The sequence below is a fragment of the Scyliorhinus torazame genome, chromosome 27 (genome assembly GCF_047496885.1).
Source record: "Scyliorhinus torazame isolate Kashiwa2021f chromosome 27, sScyTor2.1, whole genome shotgun sequence".
NCBI classification, from domain to species: Eukaryota; Metazoa; Chordata; class Chondrichthyes; order Carcharhiniformes; family Scyliorhinidae; genus Scyliorhinus; species Scyliorhinus torazame.
In genome coordinates this window covers 19,242,722-19,269,918 of record NC_092733.1, presented here as the reverse complement: position 1 = coordinate 19,269,918, position 27,197 = coordinate 19,242,722, and the positions used below count along the sequence as shown (strand labels likewise).

At 49.2% G+C, this 27,197-nt stretch overlaps 1 long non-coding RNA gene across 1 annotated transcript in view; it reads left to right on the top strand.

The window, feature by feature from the left end:
- The first annotated feature begins 836 nt into the window (after positions 1-836).
- The window catches only part of LOC140403276 (uncharacterized), an 85,321-nt gene continuing 58,960 nt past the window's right edge, over positions 837-27,197 (top strand). The window contains exon 1 of the long non-coding RNA XR_011938272.1: positions 837-964. This is a non-coding gene — a long non-coding RNA (uncharacterized lncRNA). The remainder of the gene's footprint in view (positions 965-27,197) is intronic.

Here is a 27,197-nt window from a genome sequence, read left to right as displayed (position 1 = left end):
TAACCACTGTGCCACCCCAGTAAATAATAATAATCTTCACTAGTGTCACAGGTAAGCTTACATTAACACTGCAATGAAGTTACTATGAAAATCCCTCAGTCGCCACACTCAGAATTCAGAATGACCAATTCACCTAACAAGCACGTCTTTCGGGACTAGTGGGAGGAAACCGGAGCACCCGGAGGAAACCCACGCAGACACGGGGGAGAACTTTCAGACTCCGCACAGTGACTCAAGCCGGGAATCAAACCCAGGTCCCTGGCGCTGTGACACCACAGTGCTAACCACTGTGCCACCCATGTAGATAGATTTCTAATCGCTAAAGGGGTATCGGGGAGAGGGCGGGAAGGTGGTGTTGAGAGATAGAGGATCCGCCATGGTCATATTGAATGGCGGGGACAGCCTTGTGGGGCCGAATGGCCTCCTCCTGTGTCTATTTTCCATGTTCCTGTGTGATTCTAGACATCTGGGTTGTGATGCAGAACAGGGCCAACAGGGTTCAATTCCTGTACTAGCTGAGAATTCTGAATTCTCCCCGTGTACCCGAACAGGCGCCGGAATGTGGCGACTAGGGGATTGTCACAGTAACTTCATTGCAGTGTTAATGTAAGCCTACTTGTGGCAATAAAGAATATTATTATTATATTGACAATGTACATTCCATGCGAGGGAAGTGGCCTGTGAGAGACTGAGTGAGGTACAGCTATGTGTGTGTGTGTGTGCGCTCGTGGAATGTAGCATCTGGAGTTCGACCTATACACACGATATTACAGTAATGTGCATTGTAGCACAGCCCACGCATGTGTCTGCTCCGTCCTATTGCAAACAGTGGGAGGTGACTCCGCGTTTTAAAAGGAAATCCCTTTTAAGATTAACAGAAGTTCGAGTGTGGCTATATAAGGTTTTACTATCCTGCGCTGTCGAGGAGGGTTAGTGTCTGTCAGGCATTGGAGCATCGCACGGGGTAAGGAGTTTGTTTCTCTGGATTCTGTCTTGTTTTAAATATCATGGAAAGTTGTTTGTAATTAAACGTGTCCCATTGGAGTGGGATTGAGAGGAGCAAACTCTCTCCCCCCCCAACCCCCCTCACCCCGAACTAGCTAGGGGTGTGCTGTCCAATGCAGGGCTGTGTTCAGACAAGAGTTTGTGAATTTAATCCTGAGCCACTGGTCTTCGAGGGTGGGGTGAGGGAGGGAAGAGGTGTAATGTGTGGGGCTGAAATCTGCTGGACACTGGCATCTGGGGGGAGAGGGGGGGGGGGGGGGTGGAAGTGACAAATTAGGTCAGTAGAACAACTTTGATTACAGACAGAGAAATAACAAAAGAGGGAGGGGGCAATGTAAGAGCTGATTAGGGGGGAAGAACTCTAGAAACAATTTACTCTGCACAGGAAGGAGACTCCCCCAGTTTATTATTTTTTAATTTGTTCCCTAACTGGGTCGGACGGGTGCAGTGTGGCATTGAAGGTTTTTTTTCTCTCTTAAATAAGAGGGTCTTTGAGCACCGACTTTAACTTTGTGTGTCCCAGTTAGTCAGTTTCCGAGCGGGGGTGTAACATTTCACAGGGAGAGGAGCCGCTCTCAGTTTCCTGGAGAAAGTGGAGGGGCGCAGATCGCAAATTCCGGGGCGCTATTCCCCCTCCTCCCCAATGGCTTGTATTCAGGAAGCTGAACGGCGCTCGCCTCGCTCAGTTTTCCCAGGAAATTGTAGTTGAGAAAGTCTCTCCTACTCGCCATCAGCAGACCTGTGGCTTGCTGACGCTGCTGTCTCCTTGTTAACCAAAACTTCCCTCAATTCCTCCCTCTTCTTTTTCATCCCTTGAACTTGAAGCTCTGGAGTTTCTTCAGTGACTGGATGGATAACATCGACCGATCTCGTTCTCTCTCTCTCCTCTCTTTGTGTGTCTCTCTCCCCCTCTCTGTCTCTCTCCCCCTCCTCCTCTGTCTCCCTCTCCCCCTCCCTCTCCGTCTCTCTCCCCCCCTCCCTCTCCGTCTCTCTCTCCCCCTCCCTCTCCGTCTCTCTCTCCCCCTCCCTCTCCGTCTCTCTCTCCCCCTCCCTCTCCGTCTCTCTCTCCCCCTCCCTCTCCGTCTCTCTCTCCCCCTCCCTCTCCGTCTCTCTCTCCCCCTCGCTCTCCGTCTCTCTCTCCCCCTCGCTCTCTCTTTCTCCCCTCCCTCTGTGTGTCTCTCTCCCCCCTCCCTCTGTGTGTGTCTCTCTCTCTCCCCCTCCCACTCTGTCTCTCTCTCCCCCTCCCACTCTGTCTCTCTCTCCCCCTCCCACTCTGTCTCTCTCTCCCCCTCCCTCTCTGTCTCTCTCTTTCTCCCCCTCCCTCTCTGTCTCTCCCCCCTCCCTCTGTGTGTGTCTCTCTCTGCCCCTCCTCTCTGTCTCTCTCTTTCTCCCCTCCCTCTCTCTCTCTCCCCCCTCCCTCTGTGTGTGTCTCTCTCTCTCCCCCTCTCGCCCCCCCCCTCCCACTCGGCCTCTCTCTCCCCCTCCCTCTCTCCCCCTCCTCTCTGTCTCTCTCTTTCTCCCCCTCCCTCTCTGTCTCTCTCTCCCCCTCCCTCTGTGTGTGTTTCTCTCTCCCCCTCTCGCCCCCTCCCACTCTGTCTCTCTCTCCCCCTCCCTCTCTATGTCTGTCTCTTCCCTGCCCCCCCCCCCTTCGCCCCCACCTCTCTCTCTGCAGTGCAGTTACAGACCCTCTCTCTGCAGTGCAGTTACAGTTTTACAGCTATATTAGGACATAGCTGCAGATTCAAAGAGCACATTTCGCCCCTTCACACTTTGAGCTATTTTTTCCAACCAGTCCAGCAGCAGAGAACCCAAGGAATATGCCCCCCCACCCGCCCCCCCCCAAACCCCATATCCCCGCCAACTCCTCACCCCACCCAAATGACCAGATTTGGGCAGGAGCACCGTCAGGAGTTTACTGCTGGAAATCCCTACCCCACTCCCAAAAGGAGGATTGGCTGTGTTTGGTCTCTTGTCACATTCCAGACTACAGTGTACACATTCCTCAATCACCGATCTGCCCTTCAGACCAGCCTTGTGACACTGGCCAGCTGGCCCGTCTGCGGGTGCTGTTTCAGATGGCAATGAGAGAGGGACGGAAGCGACACTCAGGAGGAATCTGCCTTGCCCCTTCTCCCAGGACTGGAGGGGGGGGGGGGGGGGTCCCAAAAAACATTAAGGTGCAGTTGGGGCTGGGGGGTGGAGAATTCTTCCTCTCCAGGGTGGGAGGGGGATCTTTTAATTTTTGGATTGTTCTCGACCACAGAGCAAGTGAACTATTGGAATTCCAGATCGACAGATGTTTTTTGATCGACCAAGTTATAGGAGGGACAGGCTGAAAAGTGGAGTTAGGGCGATGATCAGATTAGCCACGTCCATGGGGAATGGGGTGGAATCAGGCTCGAGGGGCTGAATGGCCCCCTCCTGCGCCCAATTATTGCGTTCAAAGCCAGGCTTAAGACATTGAAGAGTTGTAAATCTCTCTCTCTCTCTCGTCACCCGTCTCAGATAAGGATCTGAGAATTAAGGAGTGGCTTCCAAGAACTTGACCTTCACGGACAACAATCTCCAAATGCTGGGTCTGCACCGGGAAGTTGTTTGAACCGGAATGTGACAAACATTGGGCCATGGTTTCTTTGGGGGAGCGGGGGGGGCGCGAAAATGTGTCTTCGACGAGGACTGGTAGTCCAGAAACAGGCACCAAAACAAAATAAGGGTCCACAGTTGATGTAGAAGCTCAGCTCAGGGACTCCTGGATAATGCTGGCTGATCTAAGTGTAGCTTATTCCCAGCCGCTCGCCTGTGGTGGCCATCACAGTAGGGAGGCTTGTGGGATCCTGTATTTACATCATGGCATCTCAGACCCAACTTCAGAAGCCAAGTGTGAGTTGCTAAGAGAGAGAGAGAGGAAGAGAAACGGTTATTATAATAATAATCTATATCAGTGTTTTTAAAAAATCTTTATGAGTGTCACAAGTAGGCTTACATTAACACTGCAATTAAGTCACTGTGGCAATCCCCCATTGCCACATTCCGGCGCCTGTTCGGGTACACTGAGGGAGAATTCAGACTGTCCAATTCACCTAACAAGGACGTCTTTCGGGACTTGTGGGAGGAAACCGGAGCGCCCGGAGGAAACCCACGCAGATACGGGGAGAACGTGCAGACTCCGCACAGACAGTGACCCAAGCCGGGAATCGAACCCGGGACCCTGGTGCTGAGAGGCAACAGTGCTAACCACTGTGCTACCGTGCCGCCATAGAGGGAAAATGAAGAGAGAGAGAAATGAAAACTGCTTATTGTCACAAGTAGGCTTCAAATGAAGTTGCTGTGAAAAGCCCCTAGTCGCCACATTCCGGCGCTTGTTCGGGGAGGCTGGTACGGGAATTGAACCCGCACTGCTGGCCTGCCTTGGTCTGCTTTAAATGCCAGCTATTTAGCCCTGTTCTAAACCAGAGAGAGCGGGAAAGGAAGAGAAGTGGTTATTAAGAGTAAAAAGACAGAGTCCAAGGAAGAAGAAACAATGACAAGAGTAAGACTTTTTAAAGAGAGGGGTAAGAGTTTGAGAAAGGAAGGGGGGTGAGTTTAAAAAAAAGAGAGAGAAAATGAATTGGGGTCGAAAAAAAGAACGAGAGTAGATTAAACTAAGTGCGAGAGGGTTGGGGGAAAGAGCCCAAGAAAGGGAGGAAGGATTAAATTGGGGGGGGGGGGGGTAATGAATGAGAGTAGACTTTTTTTAAAAGGGGAAAGATTTGAAGAAAGAATCAGAGAATATAAAAAGGTGGGGAGGGAAAGACAAAATATAAGAGGGAGGTGGCGAAAGTGTGAGATTTCAATGAAAAGGGAGGCGGTCGGAGACTGAGTGGGGGGTCAAAATTAAACAAAGTTTCCTAAGTTTTAATGTAATAGAATTTCTGCAAATAGTTACACCTGAGACTTCAACCAGATTTTAAATGATCTTTAATTCCTGGCACAGTCTGTGGGAGCATTAAGCACCGTGTAATGTTTGTGGTGTGTTTTATAATCCATGTCTGAGGTATGGCCCAGCGTGGATTAAAGTTACTGAGCTGTCCCCCCCCCCCCCCCCCCCCCCCCCCACTCATCTGGCTTTCACAAAAGCTCATTAAAATAATTTGCAAATGCCTCTCGATTTATTTTCCTTTTAGTGTCTGTCTGTGTGTGTGTCCCGCATTGGTAAATGTCCCTCCCTCCCTGATCTTTTCATCTCTCTGGTCTGCTCTAGTGACCTACTTGACAAGTTAGAGTCTTAGCAGCAGGGACATCAAAACTGTTGCCCCCCCCCAAAAAATTGAGAAATAGGTGCATCAAAGCTGTTGCCCCCCCCCCCCCCCCCCAAAAAAAAATTGAGAAATAAAGACCCCAGCTGCCTTCGGAAACTAAACTGATTTGTGAAGAGGGTGTATTGAATTCCTGGTGGCAAATGTACAGGAAAGGCGGAAGTGGACTAAAATCATAGAAATCTGGAGTGCGGGCGGAAGGAGGCCCTATGATCCATGCCCAATTGTCCAATCTTCCCTACGGTTAGCAACAGTGTACCCAAGAGGTTTTTTTTACCCATGAATGTATGAGTGTGTAACATTAGAATGTGGAATTAAGTGCACCTCAAAACCGTCAAACACTGGAATGAGCTAGCCAGGAACGCAAAAAAGTTTAAAAATTGACTAAATTGAAAGAACGCATTCTGGTGAAACTTATGATTATTAAGACAATGAATTGTGGGGATAGGTGGTAAATGATTAATGGTTGGAGGCCGCGTATAAGGTTAATTAATGTTAGTTAATCCTAGATTCTAATCGTGCATGTTCAGTACCTTCAAACGGGGATCTGTCGAAATGTAAAAGCATTCACGAATGTTGTTCAAAAAGAAAGCAACCTGCTGGGAATGAAATTCTTTTTTCGTCATCTGCAGCTCTTGACTTCAAATTATTCCTGTTTTCAATAGAAACTAATTTTACATCATTGTGCGCTCAATTACTTTCAGCCTCTGCAGCAAGCAGCTGTTCGGCAGGGTCAGTCAGACTTGGTGTAGTCCTCGAAGCAGAAGGGACATACAGGGGAAAGGGAGCTGGCTATACAATTTAGAATCAGTCTGTTCGAGCCCTTCGGGAAGCTGGAGGGCATGTTCTGATGCGGGGGGGTCCCGGAAGATTCCGAGAGAGATTAGAAGATTCCAAGAGAGGTTGGATAAATTTGGTTTGTTCTCACTGGAACGACGGAGGTTGAGTGGCGACCTGATAGAAGTTTACAAAATTAATAGTGGCATAGACAGAGTGGATAGTTGGAAGCTTTTCCCCAGGGTGGAAGAGTCAATTACTAGGGCATATAGGTTGAAGGTGTGAGGGACAAATTTTAGAGGAGATGTGCGAAGGATGATTTATTTTTTTTGCACAAGAGGGTAGTGGGTGCATGGAACTCGCTGCCGGAGGAGGTGGCGAAAGCAGGTATGATAGCCTTTTGACAAATACATGAATAGGATGGGAATAGAGGGACCCTGGAAGTGTAGAAGGTTTTAGGTTAGACAGGCAGAATGGTCGGCACGGGCTTAGAGGGCCGAAGGGCCTGTTCCTGTGCTGTACTTTTTTTTGTTCTTTATTATTATATAAACATCTCCCTTTGCAAATAGTGCGCATAAAATTGTACTTTCTTTTTTGGCCTCGTAGCAGGTTTGCTCACATGTTGAATAATTCTGTCCAAATAATTCTCTGGTTTGTAACACATATAGAGAAATGTCTCATTTCCCCGTATCGCCCCTGACCTTTTAAAAATAAATTTAGAGTATCCAATTTTTTTTTCCCAATTAAGGGGCAATTTAGCGTGGCCAATCCACCAACCCTGCACATCTTTTTTGGGTTGTGGGGGTGAGACCCACGCAGACACGGGGAGGATATGCAAACTCCACATGGACAGTGGGCCAGGATCGAACCTGAATCCTCGGCACCGTGAGACAGCAGCGCTAACCACTGCACCGCCCTCTGTTCTTTCTAATCGATGACTGTTTCTTTTTTTCTAAGTGTGTTGGTGCGTGAGTCACCCCCGTGTGCAGTTTCAGAACATCCCCAAAGTGGGCCAGTTAGCCCTGATCCTCCGCTATTTTGAGAGTGGATTCCTCTCCCGGCCCTGGTGTGATGATTCGTGACCCTCCTAGGTACAGGGCAGGGAACACTGGTCAGCCACTGCTGGCTTTTCTTTGGACTGCGGGGGAGTGCAAAGGTTCAAGGTGTTTGCTACACCCAGCGAGGTCTGGCTTGGCAAGACGGCCGTGATGTCCTTGGGCTTGGGCATAAAAATCTGACTTAAGTTTTGGATTGACAGGGCTAATTTAAAAAAACAAACACTTGACAATACAGGAAGGGTGGGAATAGTGGGCAAGGTTGACACACTCGCAAAAGGTTACAACTAGCCAATTTCTAGATGCTAGCCCATACCCACCCACGGCGGGCTGGGGATAGTAAGTGGAGTCTTTCTTATGCCCCTCAAGCTGAGGGAAATTAGCACCGATGCATTGGGGATCTTGCTCATTACGAGAACATTTGAGTCTTGCAGAGGTAATTATGCTTCTCTATTTCCCTCCGTATTTGCATAGTCACAGCCGACGCTATTCAAACTTTTTTTTAAAAATGATACCCATTTTGAGAATCTGCATTCCTAGGCCTCACCCCACACAAGGCATTTCCTGAATAAGACATTATTAGTTACCTTACCGTGTGATTATTACCTGGTATTTACAGCACCGGGACAGGCCATTCGGCCCAACTTTATCAATGCTGGCTCCACGGCAACCTCTCCCACCCTCGGCTACCTCGCCCTCTCCCACCCTCGGCTACCTCGCCCTCTCCCACCCTCGGCTACCTCGCCCTCTCCCACCCTCGGCTACCTCGCCCTCTCCCACCCTAGGCCTCCTCGACCTCTCCCACCCTCGGCTACCTCGCCCTCTCCCACCCTCGGCTACCTCGCCCTCTCCCACCCTAGGCCTCCTCGACCTCTCCCACCCTAGGCCTCCTCGACCTCTCCCACCATCCTTCTAATGTTTTCCCCCAGGGTGTGTTTATCTGAACTTCCCCTTATTTATTAATTTAGGAAGGGCTATTTTATACCTAGTCCCCCCTACACATAAATGTCTTCAGAATTGTACTGTACAGAAGTAGGCCATTCAGCCCATGCGGTGTTTCTGCACCACCCCAGTCTCTCCACATCCCTTCATCAACATAATCTATTATTTGCTCCCACTGCCTAGCTTCCCTTCGTCTGCATCTGTACCATTTCCCATAATTATTGCATGTGGTGATGAGTTTGACATCCTCACTGTTCTCTGGACAAAGAACCTTCTCCTGGATTCCATTTTGGATTCATTGCCTACTGTCTTGTTGATGGATCGTGGTTCTGCACAACGTACGTGCGAGTATCTCCCCAAACTCTTGACGCTCCTCCGTAAGTCAGGAATGTTTTGAAGTTTCTTTCTGCCAGATGTGGAAAAGAGACAGTGAGCTTCCTTTTACTGGCTGTGGAAATATGTCATACTTTCGGATAGCGCATGGTCTGAAAATGCATGTATGTACTTTGGGGAGACTGGGTTTTGCAGGAAATGCTTCAGTTTCTGTAATGTCCTGACGTCACGCTTGAAAAGGCCTCAAAACTCCTTCATACACACTAAGTGACTGTTGTTATGGAGGCAAGGTGTGACAGACACTTTGCTCACAGGAAGGGCAGCGAGGTGCTCAGGCAGTTAAGCTGCTTCTGGTGATGTTTGGTTGAGGGAGGAATGTTGGCCCAGACATTGGAAGGACCTGCCCTTTTTTTTCCCCCCGGGTGGTGGTGTCTGCATTTGGAGAGTTTTTTCCCCCCTTTTTATAAATTTAGAGCACCCAATTCTTTTGTTCCCAATTAAGGGGCAATTTAGCGTGGTCAAATCTACCTGCCCTGCACATCTTTTTAGATTTGTGGGGGTGAGACCCACGCAGACACGGGGAGAATGTGCAGACTCCACCCGGACAGTGTCCCAGGGCCGGGATCGAATCCTGGTCCTTGGCGCCCTGAGGCAGCAGTGCTAGCCACCGTGCAGCCCCTCCGAGGAGAGATTTAACCACGCAGAGTGATGTGAAATCTTGGAATTTTCGACCTCCGAGGGCTGTGGCTGTTCGATCGTTTGATTTTCCAGCCATCCTCCCAGTTGGGGTTTCCAGTCCCACCGACGGTGACCCACCCACCGCAGATTCTCTGGCGGCAGAGAGTGCAGACAACGGAAAACCCCGCCGACAACGGTGGGACCAGAAAATCTCACCGACCAATGGCCATTCTCCTGTGTTGCCACCGCGCTCAATATGGGCGAGCGGAGGGGCCTAGTTGAATATATTCAAGTCTGAGATTGATGGATTTTGGATCCCATATGGGGATTGGGCGGGAAAAAGTGGGATGGAGGAAGAAAATCAACCATTTTCTTACTGAATAGCGGAACAGGCTCGAGGGGCTGAATGGCCACGTCACTGCTCCCAACCCTCATGCCCATTCAAACTACAGGAGTGGAAGGCCTCAATTCAGCATCTCACCAGGTAAAATATTCTGCTTTCCTCCAGATATGATCTCGTTAGCCATGTTAGATACATATTCCATTCCAGGTGGAATGGATTGTAATACAAGGGATTTTTAAAATCCTTTGATCCATGGACATCCAGATTTCAGCATCAAGCCTGGCTCATTGCGCTGCACTCTTGTCGCCTGAGGGCCACGGCTCATGTCACCTTCCAGAGTCTTTAAGCACCAAATCAAGGTTGACGCGGCAGTGGAGTGCTGCACAGTTGGAGGTGCTGTCTTTTATTTGAGACGGTAAACCAAGCCCGCATTGCCGGCTCGGATGGATGTAAAAGTCTCCCATGGCGATGTTTGGAGGAAGGAGCTATCCCTGCCATCCTGGCGAATATTTATCCCTCAGTAAAAAAAACCAGAGAAAAGTAAAATGCTGCAGATACTGGAAAACTGAGATAAACACCGAGATTGCTGGAAATATCCAGCAGGTGAAGCAGCATCTCTGGAGAGGAACAAAGGTTAACGCGTCCCGGGACTGCAGGTGGGGAGAGGGGGCTATCGTGTTGGCCTTCACTGCCCTGATTGCCCGGAGGCGGATCTTGTTAGGTTGGTGGGATCCGGAGCCGCCTAGAGTGGCGGGGTGGGTGGGAGACTTGGCAAGATTCCTTCATTTGGAAGCAATAAAATTTGCCATTAGGAGGTCAGAGGCGGGGATCTTTTTCGAGGTGGAGGTTGTGAATCACGTTCTTTAAGGAACAGAATATGTCAGCTGGGGGAGGGGAGGGGAGTGTTTTACTGTATTTTTGTGGGTTACCTTTTGTGTTATCATAGTTGGGAAGTGTATCGGGAGGGGTTTTGCATTTGGGCTATAGTTTATGGACAATGTTTACCAGTGTTCTGTGCTCTGTAAATAATTTGAAAATGCCTTGAATAAAAATATCTTTTAAAAAGAAGAGTTATGTTTTCAGGTCGATAAAACATTATCCTGGCATTATTATGTCACATTGCTGTTTGTGGAAGCTTGCTGTGCACAAAATGGCTGCCACATTTTCCTACATTACAGCAGCAGCTTGAAAAACAAAGTACTTCATTGGCTCTGAAGCACTTTTGGACACACAATGGTTGTGAAATATAAATGCGAGTATTTCCTTCTCCTCAGGAATCTGTATTTATTACCTTACCAGCATCGTTCAATTCTATCTAGATAGCAAGGGGGTCAAAGAGTGACAATTGCTGTCATTCCTCAGCAGAAACTTCAATACATTTTGGCATTAACCGCTGGTTGCTGACTTATTTCACCTTCACCTGTTTGAGTCAGGCCCTAATCTCCAGGGGATGCCAGTGCGTCAGCTTTGGCCGACACTACAGTGCAGTACCCAAGGAGTGCCATGTTGTCAGAGGTGCCATCTTTCAGAAATGTTATCTCCTTTTTTTCTCTATCTCTCATTTTTCCTCACTCTCTCTCCTTTTTCCTCTCTCTCTCTCTCTCCTTTTTCCTCTCTCTCTCTCTCCTTTTCTCTCTCTCTCTCTCTCTCTCCCTCTCCGTCTCCCTCTTTTTTCTCTCCCTCGTTCTCTTTCTCTCCTTTTATCTCTCCTTTTTTCTCTCTTTCCTTTTCTCTCTCTATCTCCTTTCTTCTCGCTCTCCTTTTTTCTCTCTTTATCTCTCTATCTCTCTCTCTCGCCCTCCTTTTCTCTCTATAATCTCCTTTTCTCTCTCTTTCTCTCTTTTTCCCTCCTATTTCCTCTCTATCTCCTTTTTTCTTTCTTTCCTTTTCTCTCTATCTCTCTCTCTCTCTCTATCTCCTTTTTTCTCGCTCTCCTTCTTTCTCTCTTTATCTCCTTTTCTCTCTCTTGCTCTACTTTGCTCTCTCTATCTCTCTCTCTCTCTCCTTTTCTCTCTCTATCTCTCTCTCGCGCCCTCCTTTTCTCTATCTCTCTCTCTCTCCTTTTCTCTCTCTCATATCGGTACTTCCAGGGGGTCCCAAGAGTGTGTCAGTATTTAGAAAGCTTCACTGAAAATTCTGATGTCATAAGAACATAAGAACATAAGAACTAGGAGCAGGAGTAGGCCATCTGGCCCCTCGAGCCTGCTCCACCATTCAATGAGATCATGGCTGATCTTTTGTGGACCCAGCTCCACTTTCCGGCCCGAACACCATAACCCTTAATCCGTTTATTCTTCAAAAAACTATCGATCTTTATCTTAAAAACATTTAATGAAGGAGCCTCTACTGCTTCACTGGGCAAGGAATTCCATAGATTCACAACCCTTTGGGTGAAGAAGTTCCTCCTAAACTCAGTCCTAAATCTACTTCCCCTTATTTTAAGGCTATGCCCCCTAGTTCTGCTTTCACCCGCCAGTGGAAACAACCTGCCCGCATCAATCCTATCTATTCCCTTCATAATTTTATATGTTTCGATAAGATCCCCCTCATCCTTCTAAATTCCAACGAGTACAGTCCCAGTCTACTCAACCTCTCCTCGTAATCCAACCCCTTCAGCTCTGGGATTAACCTAGTGAATCTCCTCTGCACACCCTCCAGTGCCAGTACGTCCTTTCTCGTAAGGAGACCAAATCTGAACACAATACTCCAGGTGTGGCCTCACTAACACCTTATACAATTGCAGCATAACCTCCCTAATCTTAAACTCCATCCCTCTAGCAATGAAGGACAAAATTCCATTCGCCTTCTTAATCACCTGTAAACCAACTTTTTGCGACTCATGCACTAGCACACCCAGATCTCTCTGCACAGCAGCATGTTTTAATATTTTATCATTTATATAATAATCCCTTTTGCTGTTATTCCTACCAAAATGGATAACCTCACATTTGTCAACATTGTATTCCATCTGCCAGACCCTAGCCCATTCACTTAGCCTATCCAAATCCCTCTGCAGACTTCCAGTATCCTCTGCACTTTTTGCTTTACCACTTATCTTAGTGTCGTCTGCAAACTTGGACACATTGCCCTTGGTCCCCCAACTCCAAATCATCTATGTAAATTGTGAACAATTGTGGGCCCAACACTGATCCCTGAGGGACACCACTAGCTACTGATTGCCAACCAGAGAAACACGCATTCATCCCCACTCTTTGCTTTCTATTAATTAACCAATCCTCTATCCATGCTACTACTTTCCCCTTAATGCCATGCATCTTTATCTTATGTAGCAACCTTTTGTGTGGCACCTTGTCAAAGGCTTTCTGGAAATCCAGATATACCACATCCATTGGCTCCCCGTTATCTACCGCACTGGTAATGTCCTCAAAAAATTCCACTAAATTAGTTAGGCACTACCTGCCTTTTATGAACCCATGCTGCGTCTGCCCAATGGGACAAGTTCCATCCAGATGCCTCGCTATTTCTTCCTTGATGATAAATTCCAGCATCTTCCCTACTACCAAAGTTAAGCTCACTGGCCTATAATTACCCGTTTTCTGCCTACCTCCTTTTTTAAACAGTGGTGTCACGTTTGCTAATTTCCAATCTGCCGGGACCACTCCAGAGTCTAGTGAATTTTGGTAAATTACACTTGTGCATTTGCAATTTCCCTAGCCATCTCCTTTAGCACTCTGGGATGCATTGCATCAGGGCCAGGAGACTTGTCTATCTTTAGCCCCATTAGCTTGCCCATCACTACCTCTTTAGTGATAACAATCCTCTCAAGGTCCTCACCTGTCATAGCCTCATTTCCATCAGTCACTGGCATGTTATTTGTGTGTTCCACTGTGAAGACCGACCCAAAAAACCTGTTCAGTTCCTCAGCCATTTCCTCATCTCCCATTATTAAATCTCCCTTCTCATCCTCTAAAGGACCAATATTTACCTTAGCCACTCTCTTTTTGTTTTATATATTTGTAGAAACTTTTACTATCTGTTTTTATATTCTGAGCAAGTTTACTCTCGTAATCTATCTTACTCTTTTTTATAGCTTTTTTAGTAGCTTTCTGTTGCCCCCTAAATATTTCCCAGTCCTAGTCTCCCACTGATCTTTGCTACTTTGTATGCTTTTTCCTTCAATTTGATACTCTCCCTTATTTCCTTAGATATCCATGGTCGATTTTCCCTCTTTCTACCGTCCTTCCTTTTTGTTGGTATAAACCTTTGCTGAGCACTGTGAAAAATCACTTGGATGGTTCTCCACTGTTCCTCAACTGTTTCACCATAAAGCCTTTGCTCCCAGTCCACCTTAGCTAGTTCGTCTCTCATCCCATTGTAATCTCCTTTCTTTAAGCACAAAACACTAGTGTTTGATTTTACCTTCTCACTCTCCATCTGTATTTTAAATTCCACCATATTGTGATCACTCCTTCTGAGAGGATCCCTAACTATTAGATCCTAAATCAATCCTGTCTCATTACACAGGACCAGATCTCGGACCGCTTGTTCTCTCGTATGTTCCATTACACACTGTTCTAGGAAACTATCGCGGATACATTCTATAAACTCCTCAAGGCTGCCTTGACCGACCTGGTTAAACCAATCGACATGTAGATTAAAATCCCCCATGCATCAGTTATTTCTTTGTTTTTTGCCTGCCCCACCATAATGTTACTATTTGGTGGCCTATAGACTACTCCTATCAATGACCTTTTCGCCTTACTATTCCTGATTTCCACCCAAATGGATTCAACCTTATCCTCCATAGCACCGATGTCAACCTTACTATTGCCCGGATGTCATCCTTAAATAACAGAGCTACATCACCTCCCTTACCATCCACCCTGTCCTTCCGAATAGTTTGATACCCTCGGATATTTAACTCCCAGTCGTGACCATCCTTTAACCATGTTTCAGTAATGGCCACTAAATCATAATCATTCACGATGATTTGCGCCATCAACTCATTTACCTTATTCCGAATACTACGAGCATTCAGGTGAAGTACACTTATGTTGGCTTTTTTACCTCCGTTCTGAATCTTAACACCTCGATCAGTAACCTCTCCTAAGTTAGATTTCCTCTTAACTTTTCTCCTAATTTTCCTTGTTGTTGAACCCATATCTTCATGTAACAACCTGCCGCGTCGCTTACCATTAATGTTTTTACTTCCCGTTTTACTCCTTTTAGTATTCCTGGTCTTATTCACTGAGCTCCCGTCAGTCACTGTACCTTGTACTGTCGTCCTTTTTGATTTTTGACTATGGCTTCTCTGCCTTACAATTTCCCCCTTACTGCCTTTTGTTTCTGTCCCTGTTTTACTACCTTCCAACTTCCTGCATCGGTTCCCATCCCCCTGCCACATTGGTTCCAGTCCTGCCCAGGTGCAGACCGTCCGGTTTGTACTGGTCCCACCTCCCCCAGAACCGGTTCCAATGCCCCAGGAATTTGAATCCCTCCCTCTTGCACCATCTCTCGAGCCACGCATTCATCCTATCTATCCTGACATGCCTACTCTGACTAGCTCGTGGCACTGGTAGCAATCCTGAGATTACTACCTTTGAGGTCCTACTTTTTAGTTTAACTCCTAATTCCCTGAATTCAGCTTGTAGGACCTCGTCCCGTTTTTTACCTATATCGTTGGTGCCCAACAGCTGGCTGTTCACCCCCCCCCCCCCCCCCCCCCACCCCCAGAATGTCCTGCAGCCGCTCCGTGACATCCTTGCACCAGGGAGACAACATACCATCCTGGAGTCTCGATTGTGTCCGCAGAACCGCCTGTCTATTCCCCTTACGATTGAGTCCCCTATCACTATAGCCCTGCCATTCCTCTTCCTGCCCGGCTGCGCAGCAGAGCCAGCCACGGTGCCATGAACCTGGCTGCTGCTGCCTTCCCCTGGTGAGCCATCTCCCTCAACAGTATCCAAAGCGGTATATCTGTTTTTGCAGGGAGATGACCGTAGGGGACACCTGCACGGCCTTCCTACTCTTGCTCTGTCTTTTGGTCACCCATTTTCTATCTCCCTCAGTACCTTTCACCTGCGGTCTGATCAACTCGCTAAACGTGCTATCCACGACATCCTCAACATCGCGGACACTCCAAAGTGAGTCCGTCCGCAGCTCCTGAGCCGTCAAGCGGTCTAACAGGAGCTGCAACTGGACACACTTCTGGCACGTGAAGGAGCCAGGGACAGTGGACGTGTCCCTGAGCTCCCACATCGCACACGAGGAGCATGACACGGGTCTGAGATCTCCTGCCATGTCTTAAACCTTCGGTTAACTTCAACGTCAACGACAATTTCCACAAAAAAAAAATTAAAAATAAATAAATATACCAATGAAAAGAAAAAGAAAACAGAAAAACTACTTACCAGTCACTTACCAGGGATAAAAAGCACCCACTCCCCACCCAGCTTCGAATTCCCACCCAGATTCAAATTCCCAAACTCACTCTTTGCTGTCTCACTCTGGCTGTGTCTTCTCTGGCTCACTGGGAGAACTCACTGGTAGTGAGTTACAAGTTGCTCTTTTTAAATTTGCCTGAGTTGACTGCCCGCCCCCCGCCTGCTTTTAGATCAAGGTCGATTAAAGTGACTGACACTTAACTGCTAACCAGTTATGTGAGTGAATGGGGCAGCACTTGTTAACCTACACTGCACAATTCTAGATTAATTTAAATTAATTTAAACTCCTGAAATTTAAAAGGAGCTGCCTTACTGATTTGATTTCATTCAATTCCCACCTAGATTCAAATTCCCAAACTCACTCTTTGCTGTCTCACTCTGGCTGTGTCTTCTCTGGCTCACTGAGAGAACTATATCAAGATCACCTGGTTGATGTGGAGCAATTGACTTCCCAAAATAATTCCTCTAAACTGAGGAAGGTGACGTCAATGAACTCAGACCCATGGGCCTGGACTGTCACGGAGCTGGAAGGAGAGAAGGGAAGGTGAAATAAGTCCTAAAGTCGCAGTGACCCGGGTTCGATTCCGGCCTCGGGAGACTGTCTGTGTGGAGTCTGCACGTTCTCCCCTGTGCCTGCGTGGGTTTCTTCCGGGTGCTCCGGTTTCCTCCCACAGTCCAAAGATGTGCAGGTTAGGTGGCTTGGCCAGGCTAAATTGCCCCTAGGTGGGGTTACGGTGGGGGATTGGGTGCTCTTGCAGAGGGCTGGTGCAGGCCTGATGGGCCGAATGGCCTCCTATACCGTAGCACGAGATATCCTGCCTTCTGGACTCCGGGAGCACTGAGCTTCATCCACCCCGATATGGTAAGGCGCTGCTCCCTCGCGGTACACCCCGCTAACCAAAGAATCTCCCTGGCCTCCGGATCCCACTCCGTGGCGATCCGGGGGTACTGCATCGCCACTCTCACCGTCCAGTCAGACCATCAACCGGTACACGCAGCTCGACGCATACCCCCTCCCACGTATATCTGATATGGTCAATCAGATTGCACAGTACCGGGTCTTCTCGACAGTGGACCTGAAATCTGCCTACCACCAGCTCCCAATCCGTAAGGCGGACCGCCCATACACTGCGTTTGAAGCAGGTGGCCACCTTTACCATTTCCTTAGGGTTCCCTTTGGCGTCACCAAGGGGAGATGGACCGAATGGTTGACCGGTACAGGCTGCGGGCCACTTTCCCGTATCTGGACAACGTCACCATCTGCAGCCACGACCAGCAGGACCACGACGCTAACCGTTCCAAATTTCTCCACATCGCCACACTCCTCAACCTAACTTGCAACAAGGAGAAATGTGTGTTCAGCACAAACCGATTAGCCATCCTCGGCTATGTGGTTCAGAACGGAGTTCTAGGGCCCGACCCCGATCACATGCGCCCCCTCATGGAACTCCCCCCTCCCCCATTGCCCCAAGGCCCTCAAACGATGCCTGGGCTTCTTTTTGTATTACGCCCAGTGGGTCCCAAACTATGCGGACAAGGCCCACCCACTGATTCAATCCACCGCTTTCCCACTGACAGCCGAGGCTCACCAGGCCTTCAACTGTATGAAGGCCGACATCGCCAAGGCCGCGATGCACGTGGTCGACGATATCCTCCCCTTCCAAGTCAAGAGCGATGCATCAGATGTCGCTCTGGCCGCCACTCTCAACCAGGCAGGCAAGCCCATGGCATTCTTTTCCCGCACCATCCATGCCTCTGAAATTCGGCACTCCGTCGAAAAGGAGGCCCAAGCGATCGTTGAAGCTGTGCGACATTGGAATTACCTGGCCGGCAGGAGATTCACTCTCCTCACTGACCAACGGTCGGTTGCCTTCATGTTTAACAACACACAGCGGGGCAAGATCAAAAATGATAAAATCTTGCGGTGGAGGATCAAGCTCTCCACCTACAATTACGAGATTTTGTATCGCCCCGGTAAGCTCAATGAGCCTCCCGATGCCCTGTCCCGAGGTACATGTGCCAGCGCACAAGTGGACCGACTCCGGACCCTGCAAGACGATCTCTGTCACCCGGGAGTCACCCGCTTTTACCACTTCATTAAGGCCCGCAATCTGCCCTACTCCATCGAGGAAGTCAGGGCTATCACCAGAGACTGCCAGGTCTGCGCGGAGTGTAAACCGCACTTCTACCGGCCAGACCGTGCGCGCCAGGTGAAGGCCTCCCGCCCCTTTGAACGCCTCAGCGTGGACTTCAAAGGGCTCCTCCCCTCCACCGACCGCAACACGTACTTTCTTAATGCGGTCGCCGAGTATTCCCGATTTCCCTTCGCCGTCTCATGCCCCGATATGACGTCTGCCACCGTCATCAAAGCCCTCAACACCATCTTCGCTCTGTTCGGTTTCCCCACCTACGTCCACAGCGACCGGGGATCCTCATTTATGAGCGAGGAGCTGCGCCAGTACCTGCTCCACAGGGGCATGGCCTCGAGCAGGACGACCAGCTACAACCCCAGGGGAAACGGGCAGGTGGAGCGGGAGAATGGGACCGTCTGGAGGGCCATCCAGCTGGCCCTACGGTCCAGAAATCTCCCGGCCTCCCGCTGGCAGGAGGTCCTCGCCAACGCACTTCACTCCATTCGGTCGTCCTGTGCACCGCGACCAACAAAACCCCCCATGAACGTCTCTTTGCCTTCCCCAGGAAGTCCACCTCCGGGGTTTCGCCCCCAACATGGCTGGCAGCTCCAGGACCCGTTCTCCTCTGCTAGGACGTGCGGCTCCACAAGGCGGACCCGTTGGTTGAGAGAGTACAGCTACTCCATGTGAATCCGCAGTACGCCTACGTAGCGTATCCCGACGGCCATCAAGACACAGTCTCTCGTAGAGATCTGGCACCAGCTGGGTCTCCGCCCCACCCAGGCACCACCCTCCCCTCCCCGGCATACCCCACCGCAGCCCCCGCTCCAGGACAATCCGTCCTCCCCTTGCTCCCACCCGGGGATGAAGAGGATTTCGACACGCTCCCGGAGTCACCGAAGACCAAGCCGACGCCTGAGTTGCCACCAGCACTGCGGCGCTCTCAACGACAGATCAAGGCGCCCGATTGTCTAAATTTGTAACCTTCCCTGTAATTTTAAAACCAATCTGTGTGTATATAGTTTTCCACCACCCTCGCTGGACTCATTTCTAACAGGGGGTGAATGTGGTAGTCACCACTGTTGTATTATATTGCATATATGGGTATTACGGTAAGGCCCCTGTACTACAGGTACGGGGGGTAGATCCCTGCCTGCTGGCTCCGCCCAGGTGGCGGAGTATAAATATGTATGCTCTCCGAACAGCAGCCATTTCATAAGCTGCTGTAGGAGGCCACACATCTCTGTGTAATAAAGCCTCGATTACATTCTACTCTTATCTCTTCGTAATTGATAGTGCATCAGGGATCCTATGAAATCTCCATGAATGGAGGAACAAGCTCTAGGGGCTGGAACAGTTTCAGGTGGGCAGTTACTAGAATTGGGAATATAGCAGAGCCAAACACAACATGGTGCGTGTGACTCGGGGAGTCTGTGATGCCGTGGCAACATGCACTTTTGCATGTATGTTGTAGTCTGGAGGTAGGGATGGTGGTGTTAGAGGCTCCAACGTTCTTTCCATCGCATGGCTGACCAGGGATCTCCATCGCATGGAAGACCAGGGATCTCTTGCCACTCGCCACTGATGGGTTTTGAAAGGATTTACAAGTTGGTACCCAATCTGTTTGGCTGTGCTACGCACCTTCCTTGGCCACCGAGTCCCGGGATGGGACTTGAACCTGGAGCTTCGGACTCCGAGGCAGGGGTGCTACCCAATGCACCTCGAGGCCTCCCAGACAAAAGGCCGTAACATTGTTATTTTTTTTAAATGCGGGGATCTCGAAGGAAGCAATGTAAAAGGATACTGAAAACCGGGTCAGAACCTCCAAATATAGTAGACAACATCAGGTGAAGGGCTAGCACATGTAGGTTAAGTTTTTTATTGTGCGTGGGTTTGTAGGATTTTAGGCCTGGTTGTCTACCCCAGGAAATAAAAAGAAAGTTACAGCGTCCAGCACACATTCCTCGAGCTGTGTCTCACCCCTACCCTGCTTTTCCACAAGGCCGACAGTCAGAGCTCTGGAGAAGCTTCATTCAGATCCAAAATGTTAACTCTGTTTCTCCACTAGTGATACTACCGGACCTGCTGAGTTTATCCACCATCTTGTGATTTTTTTAAGTTACCTCAGGTAGACACTGGCACTAAAACACCATACACAATCCCTTTTGGACACTAGAGAGTGTGAAAGTTAACTTTTATTGACCAACTTTGCTCCTAATATCTTTCTTGTATTCCATCATGAAATGTGAGCAACACTAGCCAGGCCAACATTTAGCACCCATTACTAATTGCCCTTAAGAAGGTGCCAGAGAGCCATCTTCGCGAACCATGCTGTAGGTAAACCCAGAGCACTGTTAGGGAGGGAGTTGCAGGATTTTGACCCAGCGACAGTGAAGGAACGGCGGTGATGTATGTTTTAAGTCGGGATGGTGCATGACTTGGAGGGGAACTTCCAGGTGATGGGTGTTCCCAGGTATCTACTGCCCTTGTCCTTCTAGTGGTAGAGGTCACCGGTTTGGAAGAGGTTGTTGAAAGAACCTTAAGCAGCCCCTGCGGTGCATCTTGTAGATGGTGCACACGGCTGCCACTGTGCGTCGGTGGTGGGAGGGAGGGAGTGAATGTTAAAGCTGCTGGGTGGGGCATCAATTAAGCGGGGCTGCTTTGTGCTGGATGGTGTCAAGCTTCTTGAGTGTTGTTGGAGCTGCATTCATCCAGGCAAGTGGGCAATATCCCATCACACTCCTGACTCGTGCCTTGTAGATGGTGGACAAACTTTGGGGAGTCAGAAGGTGAGTTACTCACTGGAGGATTCCTAACCTCTGACCTGCTCTTGTAGCCACAGTATTTATCCCATGCAGTCACAAACCATGACGGCAGATGCCGATCCACTTGTGACTAAGAATCACTTAAAGTGACTGCACCATCACAGGCTGTGGTGGGATGGAAAGTGGGGTGAGGGAGCTTATTCAGCAAAATCATCTTCCCACTCTCTGCAATTGGGTCCATATATTTCTATCTTTATGATGGGGACTATGGAGTTCAATCTGGATTGTATATGGAGTAAACCTGACTTGATACCTTGCCCCAGAAATCGAAGTTAATTGCTTTTTATTTATGGCACGATTTTGATTTCAACTCCGCCATGTCCGTGAGGGGACGGATGATACCAAAACGGGGCCATTTTGTGAAGCATTCTCTTCTTCTTAAATTTAGACCGTTTCTTCCAGGCCCTATCCAAAATGTGTTGCCCTTAAAGAGACAATCGCCTCACACGGTTTAACTCCACAGGAGCTGCAGGCCTCCTGAAGGCCTGTAGCGGTTATCAAGTGAGGACTTGTCAATTGAGGGGGGGGGGGGGGAGGCCTGAGGGCCGGTATTGATCCCGTTTTCGTTCGCCATCCACAACCGATAATTAAACAACCATTAATTGGCCGTGCTTCCTGTACCGTAACCCCTGCAGCGAACCACGTACACAGAGAACTGCTTCTGTCACCCAAACACTATACGACCCTGAGAGAATCAAGAACTCTCGGTAGCACTTCTTCGCAAACCTCCGAACATCTCAAAAGCGCATTCCAACCAACGAATGATGTCGAAAACATGGTCTCTGTGAGGAAATGGGGAAGCTAATTTGGAGACGACAAATGAAATATGTTAAACCACTTTAATGATGCTGGTTTATAAAACGATGTCCAGGGCACCAGGGAGGACAGGACGCCCCTTTGAAGAGGATCATGGGATAATGTCGGACGTGTTTTGACGTTTATTTTAGTGCTTCGGGGCTGCTCTGTTATGCAAACTACTTTGAAATTTCAATTTCAGAACGTTTGGCTGAACAAAAGATTAGTGCGCACTTTTGCCACTGAACAGAATTACTTCTGCTAATCACCCATTAGTGCAAGTTTGATTCGCTTCATTTGACATTCACTTCTATATCGAGATTTGACCAAAACCTCATTGTAGCGGACGTTGACCTCTGATTAGACTGGCCCTTAAACATGGAGCGCTTCCAATGAATGTCAGAAATCTAGTTAATGTTGTGTCGTTAGTTTGACTACAATGGGGAAAAGGAAATTAATTATTGTGATAAAATGGAAGGAGCAAATATTGTGAAGGCTTTCTGTACAGAGAACTGCCATCTGCGATTAGAACTGCAGCTTTCATCCGAACCCCTGACCTCCCCCGCTATCCCAAGTGTGTTAACCTGGGCCTCTGAAACTCTACTGCAGTGACATCGCCCCTACACCACCATCGTCGAGGATCCTGAGGGGACTTGTCAAAGGACATGCTGAGAGGATGTTTCCACCCTCGTGAGGGAGTTTAAAAATTAGGCGTCCCCCATTTTAAGACTTGAGGTGATTGAGAATTCTTTGTCCTCCAGAGCGTCATTCGCCTTTGGAACTCTCTTCCCCTGGGAGCAGTGGAGGCCGTGGGTCACTGAATATATTTAAGGCTGAATTGGATGTTTGATTGACAAGGGAGTCGAGGATTATGGGTAGAGGCCACAGTGAGATCAACCTTGATCTTATTGAGTGAAGGGAGCAGAGCAGAGCGGGCTCAAGGGGCCGAATGGCCTACTTTTGCGCCTAATTATTCCGTGACAAGGCAGGTAGAAGCCATCTTTTCTGCCCCTCCCCCACTCCCCCATCTTCTCCAGAGCGGCCTTTCCAAACTGAATGCGATAGTTGGACAAACCTCGATCCCCTTCCCCCCTTCAACTCATTCGCGGGGGGACACTTCTGTTGTTCGGCAGCTCCACGTTCGAGTTGCTGTGATACTGCCCGAAAGTCCAATTGCAATGTCCAAAAAGGGAATCGGATAAACGACTAGAAAGGGGAGAAGAGAGACAGGTGCAAGGTTAAGGGGAAAAAGCAGGAGTGCTTTCCCTGGTGCCTTGGCCACCATTTGTTCCTCAGCCAGCACGGCTCGAATAAATGATCTAGTCGTTATTGTGCTTTGTGGGATTTTGCTGGGTGCAAATTGGCTGCTACGTTTGCTACAATCAACCAAATAACAGCCTTCTTTCCCCCGCCCCCTCCCCGCAGCTGGAAGGTTTCTTTGGCATCTCCCAAGTCACAAAAGGAGTTGGTGAAAATCTTTCTTTTGGTGATTCGCTCCGTACACACAATCCCAGCTTGGTGGAACTCCGGGATAGAAGGCCCAAGTGCTCAGCCTAGGCCTGAGGCCTAGATCCAAGATGGTGGTCCAACTCTTGCGGGGGTTGAGGCACGATCAATTGAACTAACACTGGAGTTGGATACAACGGAGGCTTCATTGCTCTAAGATGTGTGGCCTCCCACAGCAGCTGGCAAAATGGCTGCTGAATGGAGGACACGCATATTTATACTCCGCCTACTGGGCAGAGCCAGCAGGCAGGGACTACCGGCGAACCTGTAGTACAGGTCCTACCTTACATCGCCTAATACAGGTGCAACAGTGGTTTACCACAGGGGTAGACCCTCAATTCGTCGCATAGTATAACGGTGATGTGATTAAAACAGATAAGATTCTCAGGGGGTTAGACAGGGTAAATGGTGAGAGGGTGTTTCCACTCATGGGAGAGGGTAGGACCAGAGGGCATAGTCGCAGAATAAGGGGGGTGCTCAGTTCAGACAGGATTTGAGGAAGAACTGCTTCTCTCAGAGAGCGATGAACCTTTGGAATTCTTTGCCCCAGGAAGCTGTGGGAGGCTGAAACGTTGAGATTGATGGGGTTTTTAAATCAGTGGGGGACCAAAGGGCTACGGAGAGACGGCAGGAATGTGGACTTGGTGAGCGTAAATGGCGGAGCAGAATCGAAGGGCTGTATGGCCTTCTCCTGATCCTATTTCTTGTGATCAAAACGTTGAAGACAGATTATATAAAAATTTGGCTCTGACAAAGAGTCGCCCAGACTCGAATCATCAGCTCCGTTCTGTCGCTCTCTCTCTGCTGATGCTGCCAGACCCGCTGGGACTGCCCAGCGTTTTCTGTTTTTGTTTCAAGATTCCGGCATCCGCAATAATTTGCTTTGTAAAAGTTTTTGAGTTACCTAAACTTTTCCATTCAAACTGTGTGACAAATGGAAGCAATTTGTAGTCTGTTCTGGAAGGAGCTCTGGCTGTTTTGTCGATGTGTTAGTCTGGGGGGGAGGGGGGTATAGAAACGGGTTTCTGAATGCTAGCGTCAGCCATTACAGGAAAGCAGCTCCGACTTAGGAATGCGACAACTTCAGCCGCCGGGACCCACCCTAATGCAGGGAGGCGTTCCCGACACCAGACATCAAGCACATTGTCCTCCCGACTCCTTTTCCAGCGACGCCACGGGACGTCTGCTCGTAAAAGGAATCCGGTTTCCACTCTGTCCCAAGCCGGAGTCTGTCTCCGCGGGGGGGGGGGGGGGGGGGGGGGGGCGTCGAGCGAAGACATTTTGAGGCAGCAACGATAATAAAACGCTTTGTTAAGTGGAAGAACGGGAGGTTTGCGAGATTGGCACCAGGGATGAGAGGCTGTAGATTTGGAGAGGTTGGGGCCGTTGTCTCCTGGGAGAGAACGGAGGCTTAAGAGGGGATTTGATGGAGATGTTGAAAATCAGGTAGGGCTGGGAGGGAGTAACCGTTCCCACTTGTAACAGGATCGAGGGCCAGAGGGCACAGGTTTGAAATCATTGGCAAAAACATAAAACCTTTGCGGCACAGCGAGTGGTTGGGGTCTGGAATGCGCTGCCTGCAAGTGTGGCGGAGGCCAGTTCAACCGAGACATGCAAGAGGGCGTGAGCTGATTATTGGAAGAGGGCCGAATCCAGAGCGTCCCCTCCCCCACCCACCCACCTCGTCAAATACCACCTGCGGCAGAGTCCGCCGATCCGCGATCGGACCGTTCCGCCATCCGCAGAACCCACCTCCCCGGAGTGGGAAGCAAATCATCCTCGAGCCTGAGGGAATGCCCAAGAGAAACGAGACGATAATTTGAATAGGGCCAGGGTGTAGGGCGATTATTTGAATCTGCGGGAGTACAGGACGGCAGGGGTGGGGGGGCGGGTTTGACCGAGCAGACATTTGGAGAGGCTGTTTCCCCGGGGCTGGGGAATCTGGAATACGGGGGCACAGTAACAAGATAAGGTGGTCGGTCATCTAGGACTCGAATAAGGAGAGAACACTTCAATCAGTGAATGGCTGCAGCAAGATGGGAGGCCATTTGGCTAGTCCTGTCCATGCCAGCTCTCTGTGAGAGCACCTTGCGTAATCCCAATCCCCTACCTTTTTCTGAAAGTTCCAATGACCCAACCTCCGCCACACCCCTGAGCTGGGGTTTGGAATTCTCAAACCCAGAGGGGGTCTGAATGCTCCATTGTTGAATATATTTACATGTGAAAACATGCAAAGCAGGCAGCTCGCCCCTCGGGCCTACTCAACCAGTCCATAAGGTCGTGGCCGATCTGATTGTAACCTTGAACCCTGCATTCCTGCCGACCCCCTCGATAACCTTTCACCCCCTCGATAACCTTTCACCCCCTCGATAATCAAGAATCTATCTCGCTCTGTCTTAAAAATATCCAAAGACTGCTTCCACTGCCTTTTGAGGAAGAGAGTTCCAGAGACTCTGAGGGGAAAAAAGATTCTCCCCATCTCCGTCTTAAATGTGCCGAACCCCTTATTTTTAAACAGTGACCCCCTAGTTCCAGATTCTCTCACAAGAGGAAACATCCTCCCCACACCCACCCTCCCAATACCCCCCAGGATATTAAAGGTTTCAACCAAGTTGCCTCTTACTCTTCTAAACTCCAGCGGATACAAACCCAACCTTTCCTCATAAGACAACCCACCCATTTCGGGAATTATCCTGGTGAACCTGCTCTGAATTGCTTCTAATGCATTGACATCTTTCCTTACACAAGGAGACAAACTGGACACAGTTTAACCGAGATAGACGGATCTCAATTCATTGAGGGATTTGAGGAACATGATCGTAGTTTTCCCACCGTGCAGAAGGTGGCCAATCGGCCATTCGGGAGTGCACCAACCCTCCAAAGGAGCACCAGGCCCATGCTCCCACCCTATCCCCCGTAACCTCACCTAACCCTTTTGGACACTCGAGGAACAATTTAGTGTGGCCAGTCCACCTAACCTCCCAATCTTTGGACTGTGGGCGGAAACCCACGAAGACACAGAGGATGTGCAAACTCCGCACATACAGTCCCCCGAGGCCGGAATCGAACCCAGGACCCTGGCGTTGTGAGGCAACGGCGCTAACCACTGTGCCACCGTGCTAGAACACAGGCCCAGCCATGACCACCTTGAATGGCGGACCAGATCCGATGAACCCTATGGTCTATTCTACACCTCCCATCGTGTTGTTGTAATCCCTAGTTGTTTCCACAAGGTCTATAGCCAACAGAGATTAAAAGGAAAGTCATTTTATTCAGTGCGTGGGTTATTGGCTGGGCGAACGGCCAGGAGATGTGTAACTGGTGATGTGTAGATTTAACGCGTGGGTGAATAGGTGGGGCTTCCTTCATAATGCATTGTGAGGTTAAAATGTCCAACCCACCTGTGTCATTCAACACCAACCTTGCGGTGTAGCACAGACGAGCCAAGAGATTAGGACGATACATTGGCTGAAGTTAAGGCCGTCAAAGGCTTTTTGGTTTGAAATCCACTTTTAATCTAAGGATCAGGATAAATGGGACAGTTTCTCTCTCTCTCTCTCTCTCTCGCGCTCTCTCTCTCTCTCTCCAGCTTTAAGGGATGTGGGCGACGCCCTGATTTGTAGAATTCAAAAAGATATATAAACCCCTTCGGCCCATTGAAGGCACGGTAGGAGTCCGAAGGTTGTGAGTTCAAATCCCACCCCAGACTCTGGAGTGCATAACCTGGAGACTGACACTTGAGGGCCGTACTGAGGGGGTGCTGCACCGTCGTGAGTACTTCCGCTTCGATGAGACATTGAACGAAGGCTTGGTAATTCGATGAATAGAACACGCAGCACTATTGGAAACAGAGCAGGCGTCTCTGGTGTCCTCCTCAAAACCTACCCCTCAACCAACGTCACTATAAAAGCAGGTTATCTGGTCACCGTCTCGTTGCTGTTGTGGAATCTTGCTGTTCACAAATTGGCTGCTGTGATACTTGCATTACAAAGGTGACTTCACCTAGCCATAAGACATAGAAGCAGAATTAGGCCACTCGGCCCATCGAGTCTGCTCCGCCATTCAATCATGGCTGTTATTTTTCTCATCCCCATTCTCCTGCCTTCT